Consider the following 25467-nt stretch of genomic DNA (forward strand, 5'->3'; position numbering starts at 1 on the left):
TCTTCTCAGGACCAACCTCTTCACAAATGCTTTTGCTTGCAGCTAAGTTAGCTAGTTTTAATTTTTTTCTTTTTTTCTATCCTCCTATGCTTGTCCTTTTCCCTTTAACAAAGATTTAGAATAGAAGATGCCTTTGCCCTCACCGCTCAAGGACAGCCCTTCCCAACATCTTCCAGGCAGGCTCAAAATATAGAAAGAAACTTTTTCCTCCCTTGTAAAAGACAATATAGGAGCGAGGTCTAATCTAAGCAATCCCACCTCCTTTCTCTGCTTCTGTTTCAATATTACCCTTTGATTTTTCATTGATCTGCTTACTCATGACATCCCCCTGATACCCACAGTCACGCAGCCAGCATGAGCTTTGCGGCTGAAGAAGGGAAGGCTCAGCCCCAGCAGACGTGGTGCAGCAGCACAGCATTTGCCCCCTTTGATCTCCCGGCCCACCATCCAGCATGAGGCTGGGTTTGCTCTTGGGGTGAAGTTTGCCTCAGGCAGAGGGGCCCACACAAGCTTTTCCATGCTCTTTAACCCCACTGCTATGCTGGAGAAGGAGGGAATGGCTGGAGAACCAGCAGCAGTGCAACCCGGTCCTGGCATCCACCCCCCAGGTCAGTGACACCGCAGAGCTCGGTGGCCTCAGCTCTGGCTCCAATGGGGTCAGCATGGAGGGGGATCTGAGAGGAGGAGGTGAGGGGAGGGCCTGCTGAATCCACACTCCTGCGGCTATGAGGGAAATGAGTTCCCACATACGGGGTGCAGCTGGGCCACAGCCCCTTTTCCAGGCTGCAGCCTGCAAATAAACTTAGTAGCAGCTGGGGAGGGGAACCACCAAAGCCTTGTGTGCTTTAATGGGTTGTGTGTTTCTGTGTATGGGAGTGTTCGTTCCCCTCGCTAACCCATGCAAATCCATCTGTAAAGTCCCATAAACAAAGCCATGGACATAATTTTGAATGAGAAACTTGCCACCGGGGAAAACAGTCGTCAGGAAAAATACATACCTTTTTCTCCAAGAGGGGTGTTTTGGTATGCTTTCACGGATTAAAAACAGATTTTGCTGGTTTGAGGAAGCAGGCAAACTTCTGACCTTTTTTCACATGACAACCCCTCCCCTTCCAGTACTGGTCCCTAACCTGTCCTAAAATAGCCGAGTGGAGCCCAGAGCCTGGAAGCGGAGCCAGTCCCATTGCCAGGTGCGGATGTTTGTCAGCACTGCACCGCCACGTTCACCTCCGAGACCTCATGCCCTGGTCTCAGTCCAATAAAGTAGCTGAATGTGAGATTAGCTTTAGATTTTCAGGAGCTGGCCCTCAACAGGACCTGAAATCAAACATTTACATGAATGCTTTCCTGGATCGGCCCTGCAGAGCTCAGTAGTTAATGGTGTGAGATGCCAACACGCACAAAAAATTTTGTGTCTGAGAGCAAGGATCTTTTAAAATAAAGCATGGTTTTTACAGCTCCATACAGAGTTCAAAGCCAGGGGAATGTGCAGGATTACTTTTAGTTTAGCCAAGTGAAATAAAATTGAAGGAAACTTCCTGCTTCCAAACCTGCACCCAAATGCAATCTGGGTGCTGTTTTTGTTAGTGAAATAAATACAATGAGGCAAACATGCTGACTTCTTTTCAAAGGCTTGTATGCACAGTAGTGATCTTTGAACTTGGAGATAAATGTGAAATGCAAACAATGAGGTACCTAGTACCTGAATTATATTTGAGAAGTCATTTTTAGAGAAACTGCACTGCTGTCAGGGGCTCTAATAATACATACAAGCAGCAAGGAATGTCCTCCATGCACATGTCTGTAGGTATGAGCAGACAGGGATAGAAGACAGTGGTTTGATGCTGCACCTTTAGCCTTTCTGTGAGAAACCACTTTTTTCTTCTGAATGCATTTGATTCTCTGAGGCAACAAGCACATAGATAGACTTTATGTGGTTTGCCGACAGTTGCCAAGTAGATCTCACTTTTTATTCAAGTTTTTTTTAAATTCAGGTTTTTTAATTCAAGTAGACAAGTCAGCAAACATCATCTTTCTACTGTTCTAAGTTAATACAAATAGTCTTCAGCTTCCTGTATTTTTTTTAGATGCAAACGTAGTAAAGAAGCTACTGCTAGAAATGCTGAGAGAACAGTCAAGACAGAATCCATTTGTTTTCAACATTTCCTCAGAAAATAATGAATGACAGTAAATTTGAGATATTTAATCAAGCAGAAGTATAATACTCTACCTGATAATTATGATGCTGCTGGAAAAGTCACATAATTGCCCACATTAATTCTGGTTGGTTTATCTTTTAGCATTAAAATGAGAAGCCAAAATTAATTTAATTTTTATAGCTTCACTCAGTGGTCTATAAAATAGAGTAAAATAAAACTGATTATCTGACTTCTTGTTTGGCAGTTTGGGAAAGTCAGACAAAAGAATAGGAAAGGATGAAGCAAAACCCAACTTCCTCTACCAAATTAAACACACATAGAAAATAGCAACAAGAAAAGCTAAACATGTTAAGGTAGTACAGAATCTAAGACCAAGCAGTTGTCTGATCCCCAAGACTTTTGTTTTTCTTTTCTAGGTTGGTTTTAAAACCCATTTGGGGTTTGCTATATACATGGGCCAGTGTCTGTGAGGATGCCAGTGAAACATGAAAAGGACTGAGGAACAAACTGTTTGAGCCATAACTACTGACCTCTTTTCTGTTTGCTTTGGCTGCTGGAACTGTGGTAGGTGTTTCTTATTTTAGCCTTCACACCTTTATGATGTTTGGGTTGGGCAGGAGAAACACTCCAGATGCTGTGGATGGAGATTTCCTTTTGGCCCAAGGAAAAAAAAGGTTTCAGTCTCCTATGTATTTCCCCACTACTGATCAAGAGGCTTCACCTACTGTTACAAGGGCTGAGCTTTGTGGGGTTGATGCTTCTCCTGACTGCCAGAGCCTGGAAACAGTGTCCCATGAGCTCAAGTCTTCTAAATCTGTTTGAAGGGAAAAATCTAAGAGAAAAAAAGAGACTTTCAAATTTGACTGATTATTAAAGCAGAAGACTTAATTTAGACCTATAGTTTAGACCTATAAAAACTATCCTTCTCTGGGCCACTGTCACTTGGAAGTCAAAGGCAACAAATATTCAGCAAAAGGAGTCCTCAGGCTGCATGTGTGATGCTGTAGCTCTCATGAAGACTCTTGGTTCCACCTATGCCAGGAGAAGCAGCCACTGCTGGACCCCACTGTCTGTCCTCACCACTCCTGGGCAAGAGTCTAACTGCAATGTACTTTGCTTCAGCATGAAATTTGCTCCCCAGCTCCCATTCAATGCAGAACTGGCAATTTGGGTTTTAAAATGTTGCTCATTAAAACAACCTACAGAAAATAATTTGAAGCAGTGACCACACCAGTGTTAGATTTCTTACACGAAATTTGAGCTTTAAAATAGAGGCAAAAGACTGCATTTTACCTACATCTGGCTGCCTACATCTGATAGCTTGCTGTCTGGTTCAGATTGACACACCTTGTTACTACAGACCTGGGTCTCCCACACACAGCCAAAATATCAAGTATTAGGATTGTTTATAACCCTCTGCAGCCATACAAAGCAGAATGGCCAGCTGCCCATTTGTTCTGTGAAACATACCTTAGTAAGGGTAAACACTGCAAGTGCTGGAAGCCAAGGTTAGAATGGCAGAATGATTTAGGGATGTCAGTGCCCATACCATGCCTGCTGTACTTGATGGGGATATCCTCAGTAGGAGCTGCTGCTGGTATCCACATTTCACTTTCAGACTTTCAGATTGCTACTTCATCTTACCTGCTCATCAGGTCTTTCACTGTGCTACCTCTTTTCATTTTCCCTTTCACTCCTTTTATTGCTTTGTGGCTTTTTAAATGACCCCATTTCTTTCCCACTTTCCTATTTCCTGTTTCTGTTTTCACTAATGTGTTTTAGAAAATACTATTTCAGTCTCAACTTATTCCTTTTTTCCCCTATGGCAGACTAGGTTAAACTTCTCTTCTGGAAAAACAAAGAATGTGAAGATGACACATCCGTGAGAATGGATCACACTGTTCACTCACTGTTCACATAGCTATCATCTAACACAGGTTTTTGCAAAAGCCATCTATCTAACTTAACAACAATACTTGTGTTTATTTTCACCTCTTATTTTCAAGCCAGTCAGCACCTATTTCTTAAAGGAGTCTAAAAACACCTTATAATTCATACAGATACAACAATGGTGTTTTCCCTGGGGTGTTCTCTGCCATTTCAATTATAACCAAAGACTGAAGTTGGAAGAACCAGTTCTGGAAAACACAGATATCTAGAGAGGAAGTTTGTTTAGGACAGTGAGAACTCTTATGTACACTTTGTAGGAATTATGAACTCACCTAGCAATGTTTTATAGCTACTTCCCTTCCTAAATAGAGCACTAAATTGTTTCTGTGACTGTTAAAAATATAGTCACAGAATTCCTCCAGAATACGAGGATGTATTTAAGCACTGACACCTCTTTGCTTTCTTTCTCCCTCTTCCATAATTCCAAGCCATTTTGGTTCCGTGTCATTCTCTTCAATAACATTTCACACACACTTACGTTTTGAGCAGGTATGGGAAATCTTAAAATTTTTACCTTAGGGGAGCATTAGCACTGCAAAGCAACTAGCCATTTCCCTGCAACCTGCTTTCTTGAAAAACTGCTGGTTCAACTCAGACACCAGAGAAAATACTGCAAGAAGTTGAAGTTCCTACTGGATTTTGCCCCTCTGGGGCACTTCTAGACCTGTCTCCCTGTGGCACCTGTCCTTTATTTCCAGGGTACCTCCTTGTAGCATTTCACTTAGGTTTCATGGGTGAGCATGCTATAAGTAACCATGGAAATTCAAGAGTTTTACAGTGCTACTCAAAGCAGAGACCACCAAGAGCAGTTTCGTGTGGTTTAGTGGAGCTGCCTTATAAAATCACAGCCATTCCCAAAGCAACTGTTAAACCCACAGACAGCTAATTGTACTCTGCATCACATTGCCTTTCTTAGTGGGTGCCAAAGTAGGCACGGAAAATGCTGTTGCCACCACTGCCTCCTCATCCACTTGTTTAAAGCCTTTAAGAACCAAACCTCACCCAAACACATGCACAAGGGAAGACTAACCTGCCGGGTCCTCAGTCTCAACTTGCATCCATGTCTTCTGACCCCACACCTGGAAACAGTCGATGGATCTTGGGCACCAGTGCTCCCAATCAAACCAAGGTGTTTCAAAGCTGCAGAAAGACTGGAGACAATACATTTTTAAACTTTCCTCTTCACTTGCTGGTCACAAGTGCAAGAGGTAACAAAACATCTTCAGAGTTTATTCAGCTCCTTCTGAACTCCTAGCTTAGAGATTAACTTCACCGAGATCACAATTTAGCATTAGTTTACAAATATGTAATAACTCAATTCCCTTCTCCTTCCCTTCTTTACCACATCCCACATCTAATCACAGTACTTGATAGACTGCAGTTAAGAATGCTGTTATAGGCACCTGACTTAGGGAAAGAGAAAATTTTCACTGATATTATTTCTGAAGTATAGGATAGAATAAAATTATCATCAGTTATTCAGTGTGCTCTGGTTTGGGCAGGTTAGGAATGTCTCATCATTGTGAAGTTTTCCACAGGAACTCACAGCATGAGATCTGAGAGCAGACTCACTTTTCTAGTTAATTGACATTTATGTTTTAATTTAACACTCTGATGTGAGTTATTAACCAATGCATTAAACAGAAACCTTTCCAATGAGTTTTCTTTTAGTCTACTTATCTCCTAGAAATACAGTTCAGATCAACTATATTGTTGAGGCACAGGAACATAATAAAGAATTGCCAAACATAACGGTTGGTCTTTAAAGGTGCATTCTTCAGTGATTTTTCTGCAGAATAAAACTAAAAAAATGGGAAGATGATATAAAGGAGGAGTAAGTACATTTAAATGAACTATAATCAGCCCACAAAATATGTTATTAATTAGGCAAATTCCCATAATACTACTTGCCATCTTGGCCACATTGCATTTGATTCCTCCACAGATGTGCAGGGTAGAGAGGAAGCTGTTCTAGAACTGTACACAAGGGTCCTTCTTTTAGGAGACACAAATGGGCTCCAGGAACCACCCTGGCAAAGGCTGTGACTCTGAGCATGCTGCATTTTGCAGAGCACAGGGTTAAACTGTGGTACTGACACTGACACCGGAGAGACCAAAGTAGATACAGGGAAGGATTAGACAAGTGGGAGATGACAGATCTGTTACTTGTTCTTACCAACAGTGGCCAAGACAAATCTATTTCAGAAAATTCTTCAACTGCTGACACAATCTAGAAGAAAATTCCAGGGAGGAACACAGGTTACGTGGTCTAGTCTTAAATTTTTCCTAATTTTTTCACATCAGTGAAAGCACTTGGGGCCAGATGAGCTGTTGGTCAGACAAAGCTATGTGTCTAGGTAGAAGAAATCAATTAGTCTTTTGTTTGTTTATTGTCTCCCTTTACTCGTTGCCATTTTAGACTGCACTCTCTTTTTACTCTGGGTGTGGGAAAAGTTTTGCTATCAGTACGGGGTTATCAGTTCTCCATCAGTTACCTATCAAAGGTTATCAATAATGGGACAGAACTTTGATGGAGGCCATACAGCTTTACCAGCAGAGTATCTGAGATAATAGTGATATATGTGGCCTGGAACAACTTTTTTTTTTTTTTTTTTTTTTTAATGCAGATGTCAGTGACTTTATTTTAAAAATTCCTACCTGTTTTTCCTCTTAAATTTAAAGAAACATCTTTACAGGACAGCATCAGTTTTAAATTCCCAACATGGAAAGGACTGAAAGCTTTTGCAAAAGCTCTTAAAAGTTTATGTTGTTCCCCATTATAACTACTAATACTACACGATTAGCTTGTTAATATACCCAACTCACCAGCAGCATTCACATTAATTTTCACCTTTTACTATGTAATGGTAGTGCTATTTATTAGCCAGACAGACCATTTTTAGTAATGTTATAGGAACAGAGTGTGCATTGCACAACAGAACTAGGTTACACCTGCAGCTGACTATTTCTATATTTATGGCTGTCTGACATCTGTAATGAATGGCAAATGGAAAATATTTGTTTTTTCTTTGGCTTAGTAATTTTTTTTATGTTTTAAAAATAAAAGTGAAGTGAAATATCTGGCATTAATTAGGGGTTTTAAATATCTGCAAGTCTCTTGCCAAGGTGCTCTGGAGAAACAAAATGGATCCTTAGGGCAGCACACAGGAAAGAAATCGTTATCCAACCTCAACTTTCACTGGAAAACTTGACTGGAAAAGCTGATATTACGTTACAATACAATTTGTAATCACACCCAGCCCCTTTCACCTCAAGTCTCAAGTACTACAGCCCTCCATTGTATGGGTATAACTTTAAGATGGGGAATTTACCTCCTAGTGGATGATCTAACAATCTGATGGACTTCAAATTCGAACGAGACTGGGTAATTCATGTAATGCTTCATCTCACAGATGTCATTATTTTTTTTCTCCTCTCTTCCTGCCACCTATCATGCAACACTTTCAGCCACTACATAAAGAAATCCTTTGAAAAAAAAAATATGAAATTCAGGATGAAAATGTTCCATAGAACAAAATTCTTATCACGAAGAGATTTGAAAATTTCTGTTTATAATTGTAGCAATATTTTTGTAGCTAGTCACTGATAGGCCTGACTGAAAAGACAAATTATAAAGAATAGGATAAAAAAAACCAGACCAAACTGTTTAAAGCACATTCAAAGAGAATACATAAACTGTCTAAAGCACGCTCAAAGGAAATACATATCGGGTTGCACTTTTTTAAAGTGTGTAACAATCAGAGCCAAACTACAGCCATTTGAAACACAGATGGAGACATGGACAGCAAGTCTGAGAACAACGAGCCTATTACACAGCCTGTGGTCTCCTTCTGACTGGAGAGTGGACGTTTTCATTTTGTCTTAAGGAATTTTTGGTAAGGTACAAAAAAAATGATGCTCGGATTTTAAGGAAAAAATCATGCCAACTCAGTTTGACTGGCATTTGTCCTGGAGGCCTTCTCTCCTCCATGGATGATGAAAATTTCACTGTGAAACCCATGAACATGGCTTTCATGAGGGAAAGACTTTTTCATAAAGAAATCTATTATTTCTGTGGCACTGCCTTTGAGGAGCTAGGTCAACACATTGCAGGGAGGCCAGAAGGAAGTTTTCTCCATCATACTGGAGAGAACCCAAAACACTTAAACTGAATGGAGTTTCACAGCAGCTCCCTAGTACAGCTTTCAGAACAAATCTTCCAAAAGTCTGTGTTCAGTTTCACTCTTTAAAATTAAAAAAATATATTCTTCCCAGAGGCAAAACAAGGGGGATTTCCCATTCCCACATTCTTCTGCTATTCAGCAAAAAGCTTTGTATTCTACTGACAGGACATGTATCACCCTCTATATAGATGTGAACACTTCAGAGATGATAGGTTAATGTAACCATCAGAGTCTTTCAAACACACAGTGATTTAGAAATTTGTGAAATGAAAAAAAAAACCCCACAAACAAAAACTAACAAAAATTTAACTACAAATCCAGATTAATTGCTTCTTAGAGTTATCGAATATCATGTTTGCTATCATGCTTTTTGTTTTAATGAAAGACATCAACTGACAATGCCTTGGCTAGATTTTAATTTCAACTTTTCATAATCTTCATTTTTGATGACTGTTGTAGTGTACACCTTCATCTGAAGGATTTTATTCTTATTCTAAAGTGTGGGAAAAGTATCACTTTCCGTCAGTTTCCTCTTCCAAACAGCACATACATGTTTCCCTTTGGTGTACTCAGCATGGTATGGGAATTTGATAGACAAGGTATTAGTGAGGCTAAGCATAATTTAATGAATGGAAACTCTGCCTTCAGCTCATTCTGACAGGGTTGGTTGTAGGGATAATTCCTTTGTTACTTCTTTTTGTTGTTTTCTTTGAAGACATTCTTGTGGGTGCAATTAAATTGGTGCCAAATTACCTGAAATGATTTGTGGCTATTCAACAAACTAGTCTCTGCATTCCAGAGGCTTGCATTTTTATTTTTTTCCATGAGAGACTGCAGTAACTGATCTCTGACAATAATGCTTTGTATATGTTGTCTCTTGGGTGGTGGAAGAAAAGCCATGTAACAAAACTGCACATATGATCTACAGCTGGGATGTCACATTATAACCAAACAAAAATTATCTCATGGCTTACAAAACCCCTTTAAGGAGGCATCACTTGCAAGGTTAACTATAGGGGTGTACAAAAAAGACAAGTTGCAAACTGTCATTTCCCTGACACAGAATAATGTAGAAGTACTGCATTTGCTCAGTCTGGTTCTCCACTGGGAATTTATTTATATCTACCTTATTTTTAGAACTGGACTTAGAAAATTTATAATAATTATTATTTTTTATTTACTAGAACACAAAAACTTTACCACTTCACTATCTTGCATCCAGGTGTTTGACCAGCTGTTTTTTTTTCTAACATAGGAAGGGCTCATTTGACAAAAACCATGTGTTTTTACAAATGCAGTGTTTAATTACAGTAAATTCAACTACCCTTTTCTCAGAGAACCTGCCTTTCTTAGTCTTTCAGTGCATAAGGATTCTGTATCTGTCTCCATAAGTATTCATCAGTTATGTGTGACAGTTGCTTATGGTTCCTATTGCCTGGTCTTTTGAGGTTATTTGGCTATCAGATTTCTTATTCCCGTGGGTCTTACCACTTCTAATGTATTCAACTGGAGGAATTCTATACTCACCAATTTACATTAGTTAGGATGAACTGAGGCGTGTCTACATTGGCCAGTCGTCCTTTATATCAGGACTCATGGCTTTTCTCACTTGTATTGGTCTGAGCACAAGTAACTCAACCAGTATCAATGGCCTGAAGTCAACAGAAAACTGACATAAATGAGAGAACAACCACAACAAAAACCTGTGTTATCCTGTGATATTTCTGGGGCAACTCCATTAGTTATTTGACTCAGGTTTATGCCAGTGCAAAAGAGACTTTTAAAAAGGTCCCACTCTAACACATTCGACTACTTGACAAAATTAACCAGAAAACTCCAGGTAGTCTGTCAGGGATATATTTTTTAAATTTCTTTTTTTTTTTTTTTTCCTTTTCTCATGGGAAGTATCCATTTTAACACCATCAATACCTGCATTTACACAGTCAGCAAATTAAGATGTAAAGAAGCTAATCAGGATCTCTCCAGGTACTTTCTTCACACAAACAATGTACAATGCTTAATTTCCTACCAGGAAATTATAGCATCTACTGAGATTTCAAGATCTGATTAGTTTCAGAGGCTTGGGTTTTTTAAAAACCTGTAATTCAAAATAAAGATATAAATGTTACAGCCACCCTGTGCCTGAAATCTGGAGAAACCTGGTTACTGCCACCCCTCTGGGGAAAGAATGGGACCCTTTAGATTTTACTGATAAGGTATGAGTAACATTCTCATAAAGCTCAAAGATTGCCCAGATATCCACATTTAAAATAATTATGGTAATTAAATAGAGTTGCAAGCAGCTATAGCTCCAGGCAACAGCAGTTAAATGTGAAGAGAAAACATCTTCTGCATATGTTTGTGATTTATGTAATTACATGCTTCTACAAGCTACACACCATTCACTGGCAAACAGCCATCTCTTCTTTCATTACAATTTAGCCATAGTAAGTAACATACTTCATCTGTTTGAAAAGCTCCACTTAATAATGCCACAGAGGATGTATACAACAACACTGGGGAGTGAATGCAAAAAAAAAATTAAATGTCATTCGGCTGTGTGTTTTAAAAATAGCCTTTGTGGGCCTTTTTCTGACGTAAATCATGAATGACTCCATTTTAGACAACTAAATTACACCTTATGTCAGTGAGAAATGAATAAAACCCAAGGTGTGTTTCATGTATGAGATTATGTGTTTGCTCCTGAGAATTACTGTTTTTCTGAATGTAGTAATTTTTGAAAATTAATCTGAGCTGAGCCATTCTGAGGCAAGTCCTTACCAAATCCAGGGAGAGGAGAGCAAATTAAAATGTTACCTGAACAACAACGGATTCAAAACTGAGGAACCCTCCCTAGTGTGCAGGCTTCCCGGTGCCAGAAGGAGCACAAAGGATTTCCCTGATATTTCTGAGATCTGGCCTCTAGACTATCTCACAAGCTCATCACTAGAAAATTTTAGTTAAGCTTCAATTAACACTTTCAAGGTCTTATACAGAAAAATCCAAAGAAAAGGCATTATTTTTTTCCTCACATTTCATAAAAAATTCAGATTTCTTATCACTCACAATCGCTCTACAGTCCATGGGTTTACTTGTCAAGCACTTTTGTCTTCAGAATAAAAGGCATCACTCTTGTTCTTTTACATACAGTGTTTCCTCAGATAAGCTGGTTTAACCAGACACAACTGATTTTACTATTCTCTGTAAGGCCTAGTTTGTGTGTTTGCATGAAAGGGGTTTGCTAATTACAAAACACGGAAGTGCAAATGGGAGAAATTATATTTGGTTACTAGAAATGTAAAAAGAACTGTTGTGCCTGTAAAATTGTATACAATTTACAACAAATATCATATTCTGCTTATGCAGTTGCTTTTCCATTTAGGTGTGCAATTGCATCTAGAACCATTTCACATTTTAAGTCACATAAAATGTCAGAATTACTGTAACAGAAAATATTTCTAAGTATGCTCTACTGCTCATGAACTACTTCTTAAGTATTTAGTTAAGAGATACGCTGTACTCTGTGCATGAAATTTACTGCATACATACTCTATGCTATAGTCTGACATCTGAGACCAAGTTGAAAATGCATTTCTGCTGACCTAGGAAATATGAGTAAGTCATAAATATTTGCCTTTTCCACAACTTTTTCATGCCAATGCCAATATGTTATTATTTGTAATGTACTTTCTGGCTCTTTGCTCTGTCCGTAAAGGATTCCAGATTAGGATCTTTTGATTTATTTCAATCTCTGCACCCACTTGGCTGTTGAACATCAGGAAGCTTAGCACTTAGGGCACTGAAAGGCAGGGGTCCCTGCTCCTCTCAAAAGGCAGCAACCAGAACCCAGCTCTCTGAAAACCTTGTTCTATTCTCACCAGTGAACAACAAAACAGCTCTATAGAGCCAATACCTCTTCTGATCATGCAATAAGTTAATGTTCATATACAAAGTTTAGCATCTTCAACAGAGAATGATGTGAAACTTTCCCCATAAAATTGTCAATAGTCTCCAGATTAGGATTATTTACTTATTACAGGAAAAAATAATCCTCACTTTTTCATCTAAATCATCCTGACCTGAGAGCTGTATCTGAACCTTACATATACTGGGACTGGGAATTTCTGATTGTACCCGAAGGGGAACTATAGGAAACCTGGAGTAGGACTTTCAATAAGTGCATGCAGCAACAGAACAAGGGATAATGTTTTTAAGATGAAAGAGGGTAGATTTAGGTTATGCATCAGGAAGAAATTAGTTAGTGTGAGAGTGGTGAGACTCTGGCACAGGTTACCCAGAGAAGCTGTGGATGCCCCCTCCCTGGAAATGCTCAAGGCCAGGTTGGATGAGGCTTTGAGCAACCTAATTTAATGCAAGGTGCCCCTGGCCATGGCAGGGGGGTTGGAACTAAAAGATCTTTAAGGTCCTTTCCAACCCAAACCATTCTATGATTCTATGACTCAAATTTATCCATTACCATGGGGAGAAAAACAAAACAAAAACAAACACAAAACCTCCCAACACAAGAAAAAAACACCTTTAGCTAAGGTAATTTCTTAATAGATTTTCTTATTCCTTTAACTCCTAAATACTTTCCCAAGTCTGCACTGAGTTGGAGGGGAAAAGTTCCAATCTGAACGTGATGCTTATTTCAGTGATGATCCTTATTTTAGCATACAGCTGGATGTATGGCACCCCAGGGAGCTAAGCAGAAAGAGATGCAATAACTTGTCCTCACAGAGGTCTTGTTCAGGAAGGTGCTGAGAGCTCCATAAAGTCAAAAGTAGAGGGGTGTGCTGCTGCTCATGGGCCACCCGCAAGCCCAAAATTGGGCAGCTGTAAACTTTTGCTTGAAGTGCTCAGGATAAGCTGGAGGCATTGGAGTCACTGTTAAAGTCATGTCCCTGACATATGTTGGCCTTCAAAAGTTAGACCAGAAAGAAATCAGACTACACTATTTTGCATATTTTAGATCAAAATCATAAGCTATAAGCAAGATCACCCAGGGCTAAACTCTTTGGTAGCAAGAACTATTTTTTTCTCTATGAGTTTGTACTGTACAATACAGCTGTAGTCTGTGACTGAGCTCTTAAGGCAGTGATGCAATAAAAAAGTAACTGAAGATCACAACAAATTTCATTTCTGCCAAGACAGTTACATGTATGCTTGGAGTATTTGTGAACATGATCTGTTACTTAAAATTTGTGTTTCTATGCAAGGACTTAGCTGTACCAACAGTACCAGCTCTTCCCTGTGGCACTGCAAGACGCTGCTGATGCTAGAAGACCAGATGAATCCAGTGTACCCTGAAATTGTGGGTTACTATGCAGCACAGTCACAGATTATCTGCTAATTGCCACCTTAAAACCTGTGGAAAAACAACAACTGAGGATGTGATTCTCAAAAATAATATGAGAATTAGGAATGTAATAAGATTTAGAGGCTTAACGCTCTTAAGCACTTATGAAAGTTATAGTTCAGAGTAAAGCTTTGTGACACCTTCCTCTAGATTTGTCAGAGAAGAGAGAATGATGAAGCAGAATAAAATCATGACAAGCCAATGCCATGAATATTCTGGGCACTTCCTAGCACAGCCATCTCTATTTGCAACTTGAGGAGAAGTTTTTGAAGGAGACTGAAGCCTGCAGGGTAAAGTGTCTCAGCTGACTTCCAGCCTGCAGACATTGGCCAGCAAAGACTCCCAAGGCTGGAGCTCACAGATAGAAAGTGACCTATTATTTTCTTACTAGAGAACAGTCACTTCTGGATTTTGCCTCCAGAAGAGAATAAGGTAACCTTGAGGGCACACTGCCGCGGTTTAGTCCCAGTGGTGGCAAGAGAAAGGCAGCACTTTATTTTTCCTTTTCTTTTTTACTTTGGTCTGCTAAACCTTTTTATCAAATCTCTGGGGATCTGAGTAATCAGGGACTTTTTGTAAATTAAGCAAGTAGATAAATAAAGGCTTTTCAAAAGGCATTTCCCCATCATTCTTTTTAAAGGAAAGCAGGTGTTTGGCTCAAAGGGACTTTTTCTCTTGATAGCGCAGTAGGAGAGTAAAAATTCATTGTCCCCTAAAGCAAAAATAAATAACTTCAGAAAACAAGAACTGAGCCCTTGGTGAGGAGGTGAAATGTGTGTCCACCCTCTTGAACTAACTTTTAACACCAAATATGTCAAGTGACATGTGAATGAAGAAATGATTTGTGGCTCAGAAAAGCTTTGCAGAAAATCCCAGAGGCTTGGCCAAAGGCAGCTGTATCTTGATAGAAGTTATCAGCTGCCAAAGTGAAGAGTTCTGTTAAGAATCTCATCTGGGAAAAGGAGGAGGAGAGAGCTGCATTTTATAACACCAGACCCAATTATCCTTAGTTTTTTTTCAGACCATGCAGCCAAAATTAAAGCGTGCCAAGCATTTTACCAACGTGCTGGGTGCTCTTGGGAAGGATATATAAGTCTTAAGGAAGGGTTTCAGTACTTTAAATACATGACAAATAGAATAGTATCATCAGTCCACCTTTAGTAAGCATGCAACAAATTGGCATCCAGTTCTTCAAGTGCCTGGCACAAAGTTTGAAGTATTACCCAGAGCTTCTTGAAAACTTGTACCCATGTGCTTACTTATCTGCAAAGCTGCTTTAGGTTCTTACCCTTCTAAGAACCCTGGTTTGTGTGACCAGAGCTTGCAATTGTCATGGCAGAGGCTATGCCATAGCCAGTTTCACAACTTACATCAACCATGCCAGCTTACACATCCCAGTTCAGAGTCGTGGTTACCACTTGCAGTGAGATTGCCACATTTGCAGCCAGATCCACAGAGCACACAACTAACCAGCCACACAGCTTTATGTCAGCAGTGGGTCAGCCTCTTGGGTCAAGGCTAGGTGATGCTTTGTGTCATCCACAGGTCACCCTGCAATTAGAAAAGCAAAGAGTTATTGCAACACTGCAAAGAAACACATCCTGCAATTCAGGTTGCAAGGCGTGGGCAAAAGATTTCAGAAGTGAGATAAAACTGACAGTTGTGTGATGTGGTGAATTGCTATCTATTGCAAAAAAATAAATTAACAAGTTAATATTCTGAAGCTGAGGATCTAACTATTCCAAGTTTACAGGACTATAATTCAGCCACAGGTAAGATGCTACACACCCGAGGAATTTAGCCTTTGACCTGATTAGATGCTAGAATTATCCAAGTGCCATCCCATGTGTGAAACTTCACACACCTCTAATTATTGAAGCCCTGAAGGAAAAGGCCAGAGGTGTTACTGAGCTGGCAGGTGTTTAAAAAAGTCAGAGGTATTACTCCTTGTATTACTCTCTGTCTCCTGAGAAACAATAGTTCAGAAATCATATACACTTTCATGGGAAGACTTTCTAAAGGTGAAAAGCAGAGGAAAGAAAGAGATTTGATGTCTAAATCCTGTCTGTGTCTATGAAAATCCCCTTTTGTCTAGAGTTAACAAAGCACTTGAGAACCTAATTAAACATAGATTTTAATTACGATATTTGGGAAATTACTCACAAAGATCTTGTTATTGCTGTTGGGAGCAGCTCATATTCCAATGAAGCTGAACAATAGCACACAAAAAGGCAATTAATAAGAGTGCTAGTACAGGAATGAAAGAAAAGCTCAGACTTAAATGCACACCAGTTAAGAAACAGTGATCTCCATACAAAAATACTGAATGCCTCATACCACCTTATCAGTACTACACAACTAGAGAATTACAAATTTAGTTCCTGTATTTCAGAATGGCAGAAGTGTGGCCTGAGCAATCACAGGTCCCATCTTGGGCTGTTACTCAATAACATACAGGAACCTAGGAAGAAACAGTAACTTTTAAGACCATTCGGGATAAAAGGAAACAGAATAAAACAGACCTAATGTGTGCCAAATGTACACACTAGATGTTACACACTGCTACATGAGGAAGGAACTCATCTGGCTTTCAGAAAATCATTGGATATATTTTGAAAGGAAGAAGTTATTTTAATATAAAAAAAAGGCAAATATAAGTACTAGCATTTCAACAGATACAAAAAAGAAAAAAAAAAAAAGTGCCAACTGATCATATAAAAAAAATTAAGAACTGGAAGGTTATTAGACGGGCGCCTAAAAAACCATTATCCTAGAACACAATGCATTTAATACTTTCATTAATGACTTTGGTAAAAATCAATGCCAGTGCTCTAATGAAAGTCAGTGTTTTCATGAAGCAGGGGAGCAGTGCCCATGCTTAGGAAGACAAGAGCATCTCACAGGAATGGTCTTAACAGAGTTCTGGTGTGTAGACTGCAATGCTGTATCAGCAAGGGAAAACCAGAATTTCTCTCACAAGCTCAGAGACTGTAATGTATGCAAGAAAGAAGGATAATGATCATGGTATTTTTATTTGATCACAGTCAGCACTTAGAAAGGCAAATACAGCCTCACAAGACTTCAGGCAAAGTAGAAGAGGGAATTACTGAAACTATCACACCATGCCCTAGCAGTAATTCACCTGAGGCTGTGCATATAAATTCTCATCACTGACAATCAAGAAAGATAAGACTAGAAGATGTGCAAAAAAGGACTATTCAGATGGTAAGCAAAATGTAGGCCAAGAGTGAATGTGCTCAACTATTTAACCTGTGCTTTGTAGCATAGAGAGCAAAGAGTTCAGCACAGCCATCAGGGTGACAGAAAACTAGGAGAAAATTTGCAGCTGTCATAGCAGAGTGTTCCTGGTACAGCCTTCTAGTGGGGCTGTGAAGGTAAGAAGCTGCCCAGGTTAAGATGAAGTACATTAGATATATAAAAAAAAGACTACAGCGATGCAGTTGTCTGCCATAGTACAGAAGACAGGGAGCCCAAACTCTTGCTTTTATTAAGAGTTTTTTGATAATCAGATTCCCAAACTGGCTGTAGAGATGGGTCCTGCTATCAGGAGCTACAGCACCAAGTGTCACCACAGCATCTGCCTAGGACTGAGCAGATCTCTGATGGAACTCGATACAGGGTCAGCTCACAGTATCTGATGCCAGAACCCCAAGTGTGCTTGTAGATATAAATTGAATACACAAAGTTCTCAAGGACTTCAATTGCACTGTAAAGATTTATGCAAAGCCTCTTTCCTGTATTGATTCTGATTTATTTTCTCTTTCTTGCATTTGTCCCTCCATAATTTTAGCCAGACCTTTTTATTCCACAATTTAACCATATTACCAGTAGCAGCGTTTTTTCTTTTGATTTCATGGTGGAGCTCATAATTTTCCTGACATAAGAGATTAGGAGTAATAAAGGACAAAAGGAAAAAGTTTAGTATTGAAACCAATCTGCAGAAAAAACATTGAGGCAATGCAGTTTGTGAACTCTGAAGGCTGTCTCAAGTTGTATTGTTGTGTAATGGGAGGAGATGTACTGAAAGATGTTCTAATACTAGGAATCAGTCTTCATATTGATATGTGAAAAATCTTGTGATTATATTATTTTAAAAGTATTCATCTTACTAAACTGTTGTTTCATGACCTAGCTGGAACAAATGTAAGAATTTTAGGTCTATTTTTCCAGTCCACCCTAGCACACATACAAACCTATCAAGAAAAACAACAGATACAAAATGCAGTGCCACAACCTTCATTACGAGCAGAGCAGCCTGAATATTTTTGTTCTCTTTCACTTTTTCCAGGACCTAAAAAGCCTTGCTGAAAGGAGCTGATGCATTGTGCTGCCTGTGCTTTTCATAAAACTTCTTAGGAGGAATGAATGAGGGAAAAGAATGATCAGGGCTTGTTTCGTTCAAAGTATGAACCAGAGGTCCTGCTAAAATAGAGGCACTAATCTTGATCCAGTTATTCACTTTAACCATTGGTTACTTATGATACCACAGAATTAGTATGATGCAAAGGTAAAGGGGCTTAGCTTAATTATGTTTTCAAAACTGTCACAGCCTTTGAAATGCCACTGTTTTATTCAAAGGGAAGATTAAGAAAAAGTTACTACTCTTTGTACTGTTTTAAATACACTGCAAAGCTGCTTCAGAGCATCAAAACCCTGCCTCAAGCCCCCTGCTCTGTTTTATATCCCACAGGACTGTCCTACGGTCCTTTTTGAAATACTTAGATTTTGTATTATAAAGAACGAGTAATTAAACAAGATACTTGTTCCCAATGATTACGTTGGCTACTTATAAGCTTGACATTATTATCAATTTACAATTGATATAGCATTTGTAAAGAAGTGGATTTCATTTCATTTCCTAAGAATGACATGTAAAGACAGAGAGCAAGAAACAGAAATGGGAGATTATTTGGAGGATATTTTTAAATAAGCTTTCTTGACAATTATCATATGACCTCAGGTTAAACTGAGGTTTCCTTTCACACATCCGGGTCATTTGAATTCACTAATTAACATAAACATCATAAACACTACCTGTATTTAATGATCTAATAGTGCTGCTTGTATCTTCAGAAAGACAGTGTATGGGATAAAATAAAACACAAATTGAGTTACAAGCAGTGAATGACTCAAGCTGCATTTTCAGGATTTATACTTCTAGAAAATGTTTACAATTTTCTACAGTCTAGCCAAATGAGAATGTTGTGGGTTTTTTTAGTGAACTACAAAGAAAAGGCCAGATGGAAAAAAGTACTATATACATACATTTACCAATCCAAAAAGTCAAAACACTTCAGGAGATGTGGTGTATTGCACATTCATTCACATTTTCTGAATATAAAAACTCAGACATGACTGATCCTTCTGAAAAATCCCTATTTTCCACATACTTTTTAATGAATTAGACCCACTTCGGTGACTTTAAAGCAGAGAACATATTGATAATGTATTCTAGAAACAGAAATATAAATTCCAATACTATGTTGAATAAAAACAGTCAGCAGTGTTACTTGTAATTTTCATTTCATGAGCCATTCAGTTTACAGTTCCTTAAAAGTCTTTAGCAATGTGCATGTGAAAGGCTTCATTTCTAGCTTTAAGCCCTTCTTAGTTTTAAGATGGATAAAAAAGGGATTTTCACCTCAGTCTACCCAGATTGGGTGTTCCTTTTCTCAGATCACTGCATTTACTTCTGCCTCTAACTCAAACATGGAATTTTAGAGGGAAGGTATTAAGACTTGTCAGGGCAACTAAGAATATTGTTCAGCAGCTCCATGTCCTACAGGCTTAAACAGCATACACCTGGAATCTGATTTTTTCCCTTTTCCCCCCCTTTTTTTTTTTTTGTGCCAAAAGTGCCATAAGTAATTGGTGTAAAAAAAAATCTGAGAGCTATACTATTTTTTTCCTGGCAGAACCAGAAAGAAAGAATAATTTCTAGCTTAATATTAGAACACTGCATTTAATGCTTTGGGGTTTTTTTTAGAGGTGGAAAATTTGTTTTACCAAAAAAAGCTAATTCCACTGCACATGACAACACTTGCAATTTATTTCTACTTCAGTGGCAATTCTTGGGAAAAATGACCAGCCACAGGCTTTTATGTTTATATAACATGCTGCCTTTTGAATTTAAGGGAAAATACCCTTCTTAAGAAAAACACATTAATTTCTGTGGGTCTTACAATCTTCCTGAGGTGTCCAATCAATAAAAAAAATTCTAATGTAATGATGTGCCAGGATTTTTATAGCTTCCGCTGTACAATAACTGGCCAAAAGCAAGTCCTTGTTCAAGCAAGAACAGTCTTAGAACATACATCCTGATGGAAAAAGGAGAAGAGGAACTCCACCCCGTGTTGGTAATGTGGCCTGTGAGCCTCCATTAAATACCCTACTCTATTCTCTATTGTCTATTACTTGATCATAAATATTTAGAAAATGGACATATTTTTACTGGTGTTCTTTTGTTGGAAACAGTTAAACAGTTGGCAGCCTTTTAAAGTTTTAATTTTGATTTAATGCTGTCTTGTATCTGACTTATGACAGAATGTCAAAGAAATGTGCTTGAGGAACCCATTCTGACAATATCAAGACATTGCATCTAACTTTACAATACACTAATGGTTTGCAGACAACTTCTCCTTCTTTGTTTATTATGCAAGGAAGTGGCTGTCTTCTCATGGGACACTAGCCCATCTGTTAGACAGCCAGACAAGATCAGCAACAGAGCTGTTTTGTTAGATTAAAAATGGCAAGATCTTCTTCTCTATTAGTGTTTCCTATGTCTGGTAACAATGATTGACAACACTTCACCAAACTGTGTCAAAATCATGCCAGAAAGTTAAAAATATACAGGGCAAAAGTACCAAAATATACAAACACAAGACAACCGATTTGGCAAACTAATAAGTCTACTGAAAAACTGTGCATTTTCTAACTCTGCACAGCAATATGGAGAGCTTAACTGTAGGAAACAATTCATTTATCATTTAAGAGATATTTATAAAGCACAGCTGGACAAGCCTTTAAACAGAGGGTCACCCATAGCTAAAAAGCCTTGAAAGATTATAGTCTTTTGGCAGTAAGTGGGGTTTATAAAGCTTAAATTTCTCAACATGGGAACAGAGCTGCATTCACTCTGTGAAACATCACTGTCTCAAAAGAAATTCTCTCCTCCATTTTCAAGAAGAGCTTGTGATGAGAAAAGGAAGGATGGTTCAACTCAGCAAGCCAAGTTTTTCTTTTCTGAGAGTGGGAAAGTTACTCCCTCTGTAACTCAGCTCATCATTTGTAAAATGGGAGCACTTGCACTATTTTTAAAAGAGAGATTTGGGGGATCTCTTAAAAAACCAGACGTGGCAAGTTATCAGCAAGGAATCATACAAATATTTGAGAAGTATCTATCACAAATGTCATTCAGATGACACCTATTACTAGCAGAATAAGAAATAAAAAGATTATAAGAGATCAACTCTGTAAAGACCTATACTGAGAAGCACCTAAATACATGCTTGTCAATTCCTATCCAGGATCACGTTTTAACTTGTGCTCAAATACTTTTCTTAATAGTGATGTTTTTCTGAATAAGCCTCACACTTACTCTCCATTTAACCTCCTTAAAGGAGCATGGATATGGGTGGGGTGCTGCTGCCAAAAACTTTAACTCTTCCAATTTTGAATACTGTGAGTATTCAAACACTTGTGAGAAAGCAGGGTAGGATGAATACTTTCTATTGCCCAACAAAATCAGTCCACAAAAACCCCAGATCTGATATGTGAACTGCTTTGATCCCTCTACAATGTTTAGAAGGATTGATGGCAATTGCTCAAGTGGAAGTTAGCACTGACTGGAAGAACCCAAATCTAATGTGCATTGACCAAGATGGAGGGGAACCTCTGATGATATTAAGATACAGAATATGGGAATTTCAGACAGCAATGCAAAAGGAGCCAACTTATTAAGAAAGAACAAAGCTAAAAATATTTTCTGCAGGGCTTTGAAAGCAAAGCTGCAGAAAACTGCAGGAATGTAAACCCAGGACCAGATGGGCTGGCTGCACTCATCAGTTGTGATGAACACAATAATCATACATAGGGCTGTGATGTGATGGTTCACCAATTGCAGAATTTCAGCTTAGAAACTCAAAAGTTCACAGGAACCCAACAGGAACTGAAGGATGAAAAGAATAAGCAGCTTTCCCAATCTTTCTTCTCTCACTGCAGACCCCGTTTCCAGCTACAGCGCAACTCCCCAACTTTTTCACTTGGGGCAGTTCCAAATCCACAGATCACAGCATCCTTTGAGTGCAATGAAGAGGAATACAAACAAATAGAACTCACATGACAAAGGTACAGCCCCAACAGAAATGCAGATGAGCCAAAGCTTAACTGAGAAAGAACACAGTGCCTCCCTAGACAAGGTCACCAAGTTGGTGCTTGCCATGCATGTGTCAAAGTTTAGTTCAAATCATTCATAGCCAAATCATTCTACAGACATGTTTGACAATGCAGAGATGTTCTGTAGTCACCACACCAAGCAGCGAGGAACATCACAAACCTGGAACTGTAGCACAAGACGTGGAAGACAGCGAGTGAAAAATGGGAACCAAAAGTACCCAGCTTGGTAAAAGACACCCACCTTGATCATAAAGATTTCCTCAGAATAAACAGCAAGGTCTCTTGAACCCAGGGTTCAGCCTTAGCCAGAGCTTTCCAGTCCTGGAAGGTCTCAGAATCAGAGGTTATTCTGACATTAGCAAGGGGCTTTCTTGAACACAATAAATTTGTTCACGGTCCCCTTTGCCATGTTTCCTTTCTCAATGCCACACTCTGTTTTTGCATGACAGGATAGCAGTGCATTGCTGCAAGGCCTTCCTGGTGGTGTGAAAGCATGCACAAAATGTACATAAACACCTCCCCTTACTGCCTGGACTTTGGGACATGCAGGACTGTTGTCATCCTTTACTGTCCTGGAGGGTACACCGTCTGCAGGTACAGTCTGCAGAAATCTATCAGGTCACTGGCACCTATCAGCTGGTCCCAGAGGCAAGTTTTAAGATTCCTGAAAATGGGATTGGTACTTCTGTATCCATTCCTTTTACAGTGCATAATGTGAGTTGATTTGAGTATCCCCAAAGCATATTATTAGCCACCTCCGTATCTTCAGTGTCAGCTGGAGTTTGAAATTGTTCCTGAAAGCATGTAACAGAACTAGCACAGACAGGAGTTGTTTTAGTATAAAGTACTTTCAGAATCAAGGCTTTGGCATCTCTTTCATCAGAAAACCTATTCTAAGGAATGCTGCTCTTATCTAGCAGATGTTCTGCTAAAGAATTTGCTTTGTCCTTTGCAAAATATGGCTCAGAGCTCATATCCACTCCACAGTGGAGATAAGAGTGTTGTTTTTAAGGTAATGAGTGGAAGCCTCTTTCCCCACAGAAAAGCTCTTTAGGAATCTTTGACTGTGAAGAAATAAACATTTCCTGATGAGGATCTGGCATTTCATTTGTAAACAGTTCACATTTGTATGCAATTTTTACAGCAAGAATTGCTCTTTCCTTAACTGAAAGAGCAAAGTTAGACATAAAAAAGTGTAATTAAAAAATGGCTGGGTAAAAAGTTTGCAAGAAATAGCTTGTTTAATGGATTTAATCCCTTTTTCTGCTCAGAAATTATCTACAGTCAGTCTTTTGTTATTAATTCCTTTGGTACTCCTCTTTGTAAGTCAAAAGTTTTGTGCAAACATATTTCTCCCTACTCACTGCACACCAAATGCTGACTGTAAGTGTTCTCTTTAGTATTTTAATGTTCACTACTTGATAGGTTCAATCTGTGCAATTGGGTGTCTAAGTCACATGGTGTTGTTTATGTTCTCAGAATCCTTTTGCCCCTAATGATTTTCATATGCTTGAGACATAAATTTTGTTTTATGATTAAATGAAACTTGGCTCAAAGCAGCCAAAATTAATTTTTCAGGAGCATTTTGTACAAACAAAACTACACTGACATAAACACATTAAAAAGGGGCTGTGAGCACAGCCAGAGTGAAAAATCTATTTAGAAGATGCCACAGAGATAGAGTATTTTTTTGGCCTAACAGGCCCAGTGCCTTTTTTTTTTTCCCTCATCAGTCCCTAAATACCATAGAGCTATTGTTAATTCTCTTGATTCATTATGAATCTGTATGTAATACTTGTGTTATACATAATTTAAACCTTCATGTAAAGCAATTTTACTGAAAACATGAAGGATATATATTTTCACACCCCTGTTTGTGCACAGATATTTCCAGGGTCCTCTGTCCATCTGCCAACAGTTCACAATAAATAATTGGTTATTTCCACTCTCCTAGGAAAGCAGTTTTCTTTAAAACAAACCTCCACAATATGTGTTGTTTTCTACCATTTCAAGGCCTGCCACACCAATGGAAAAGAATGCCCTAAATGTAGCATTATCATGCAGGTCAGGCAGGGCAGCCCAGTACACATTTTCCCACAATCTCTGCTCATTAACATCTAGTTCCCCATTGTGCAGATTTTTGGCTCCGTTCCATCAGAGCAGAGAAGAAAAATGTTTACAATATGCAAACTTGGAGGGACACACACACAAAAAAAAAAAGGGGGCGGGGGTGGGGAGGGTGTTTTGAAATGTTAGTCCTTTGGGATGAAAAGTTTCAAAGGGGAAGGTAAGTCAAAGGTTACTAATGGGATGTCTGCAACACCTGCTTTTAGTGGAGGTTTCATAAACAAGCTTTACTTCTCAGGGACAGCTTGTCCTAGACAGAAATGCCAGCTAAAATATCTGTGGCTAGCTTGAGCAGCCTGGTACCTATGGACAGAAAGGTCAGGTTTGTTATATCCTAACATGGCCTCTCACCCTGCTTTTATTGATAAAATGAGATGGCCTCAGTGGCCAGCATTGCTTTTCACATCTTAAGGCAGAAAGTACCAGCAATGTGGCTTGCTCAGCCTCTGCAAGGGGAGGAAGAGGAAGGTGATGTTCAGCATCACACCTGCAGAAAGCTTTGCTCACTGAGGAAGAACTGAACTGCTGCACACGAAAGTGAGTTCTGCAAACTTCAGAAGTTTCCCAGCTCAGCTAAATGGCCCTCATAAGGCACTTTCAGTTCTTGCAAGCAAGTTTCATAACTGCCTTAGCAAGTCAGAAGACCTTCAGTCCTATTTTTCCCCTGAAAGAGCTAATGCATATTTTGAAGATTTTAACACTGAGAAGCACGCAACAGAAGTGAAAACTTGCTAAACATTCATTGGACCATTACAGAGCCATTACAAATATCTTTTACCCAGAGAATATTTATGTAACTGAACAGCAATACCTTCATCTCACAGGGCCATTTAAATGCTTTCTCTACAGCAGAGAGATCCTGCAGCACAGATGACATCCAAGTTCCCCAAAACATCTTCAGAGCTCTACTAGAGACACCAATCTGTGTGCCCAGCAAAGCAGTGCAGCAGCCTTGACAATTTCCATTTCAATGTAAAAGCCAGGAGAAAGCAGCATGATAGATAAGACCAAAAATTGGCATTTGGGTCTGATTACATGCAAAAACTGCAAACTGTGAAATGTTTTCATTTTAGTGTCACAGAGCTAATTACACATACATGAAATGGGTGTTGAAACAGCAAAAAAAGTTGACATTTTCCCCACAGGAAAATATTAGCAAATATTCTGTTCTCTTGTTCTTACCACTTATAATTTCAGATCCCTATCAACAAACAGAACTGCTTCAGTAGGAACTGTGTTATTAACCCTTACCAGACCAAGACCTTTTCAAAAA

The 25467-nt window shown here is 38.9% G+C and overlaps 1 long non-coding RNA gene across 4 annotated transcripts in view; it reads right to left on the bottom strand.

Annotated features, from left to right (window-relative positions):
- LOC139794231 (uncharacterized) overlaps nucleotides 1–25467 on the bottom strand; it is a 106218-nt gene that overhangs the window by 16184 nt on the left and 64567 nt on the right. For all 4 annotated transcript variants that reach the window (XR_011725045.1, XR_011725044.1, XR_011725042.1 and 1 more), the window contains 2 exons: nucleotides 15023–15203; nucleotides 5140–5260 (listed from right to left, as the gene is read on the bottom strand). This is a non-coding gene — a long non-coding RNA (uncharacterized lncRNA). The remainder of the gene's footprint in view (nucleotides 1–5139; nucleotides 5261–15022; nucleotides 15204–25467) is intronic.

This window comes from Heliangelus exortis, chromosome 3 (genome assembly GCF_036169615.1).
Source record: "Heliangelus exortis chromosome 3, bHelExo1.hap1, whole genome shotgun sequence".
Classification (NCBI taxonomy): domain Eukaryota; kingdom Metazoa; phylum Chordata; class Aves; order Apodiformes; family Trochilidae; genus Heliangelus; species Heliangelus exortis.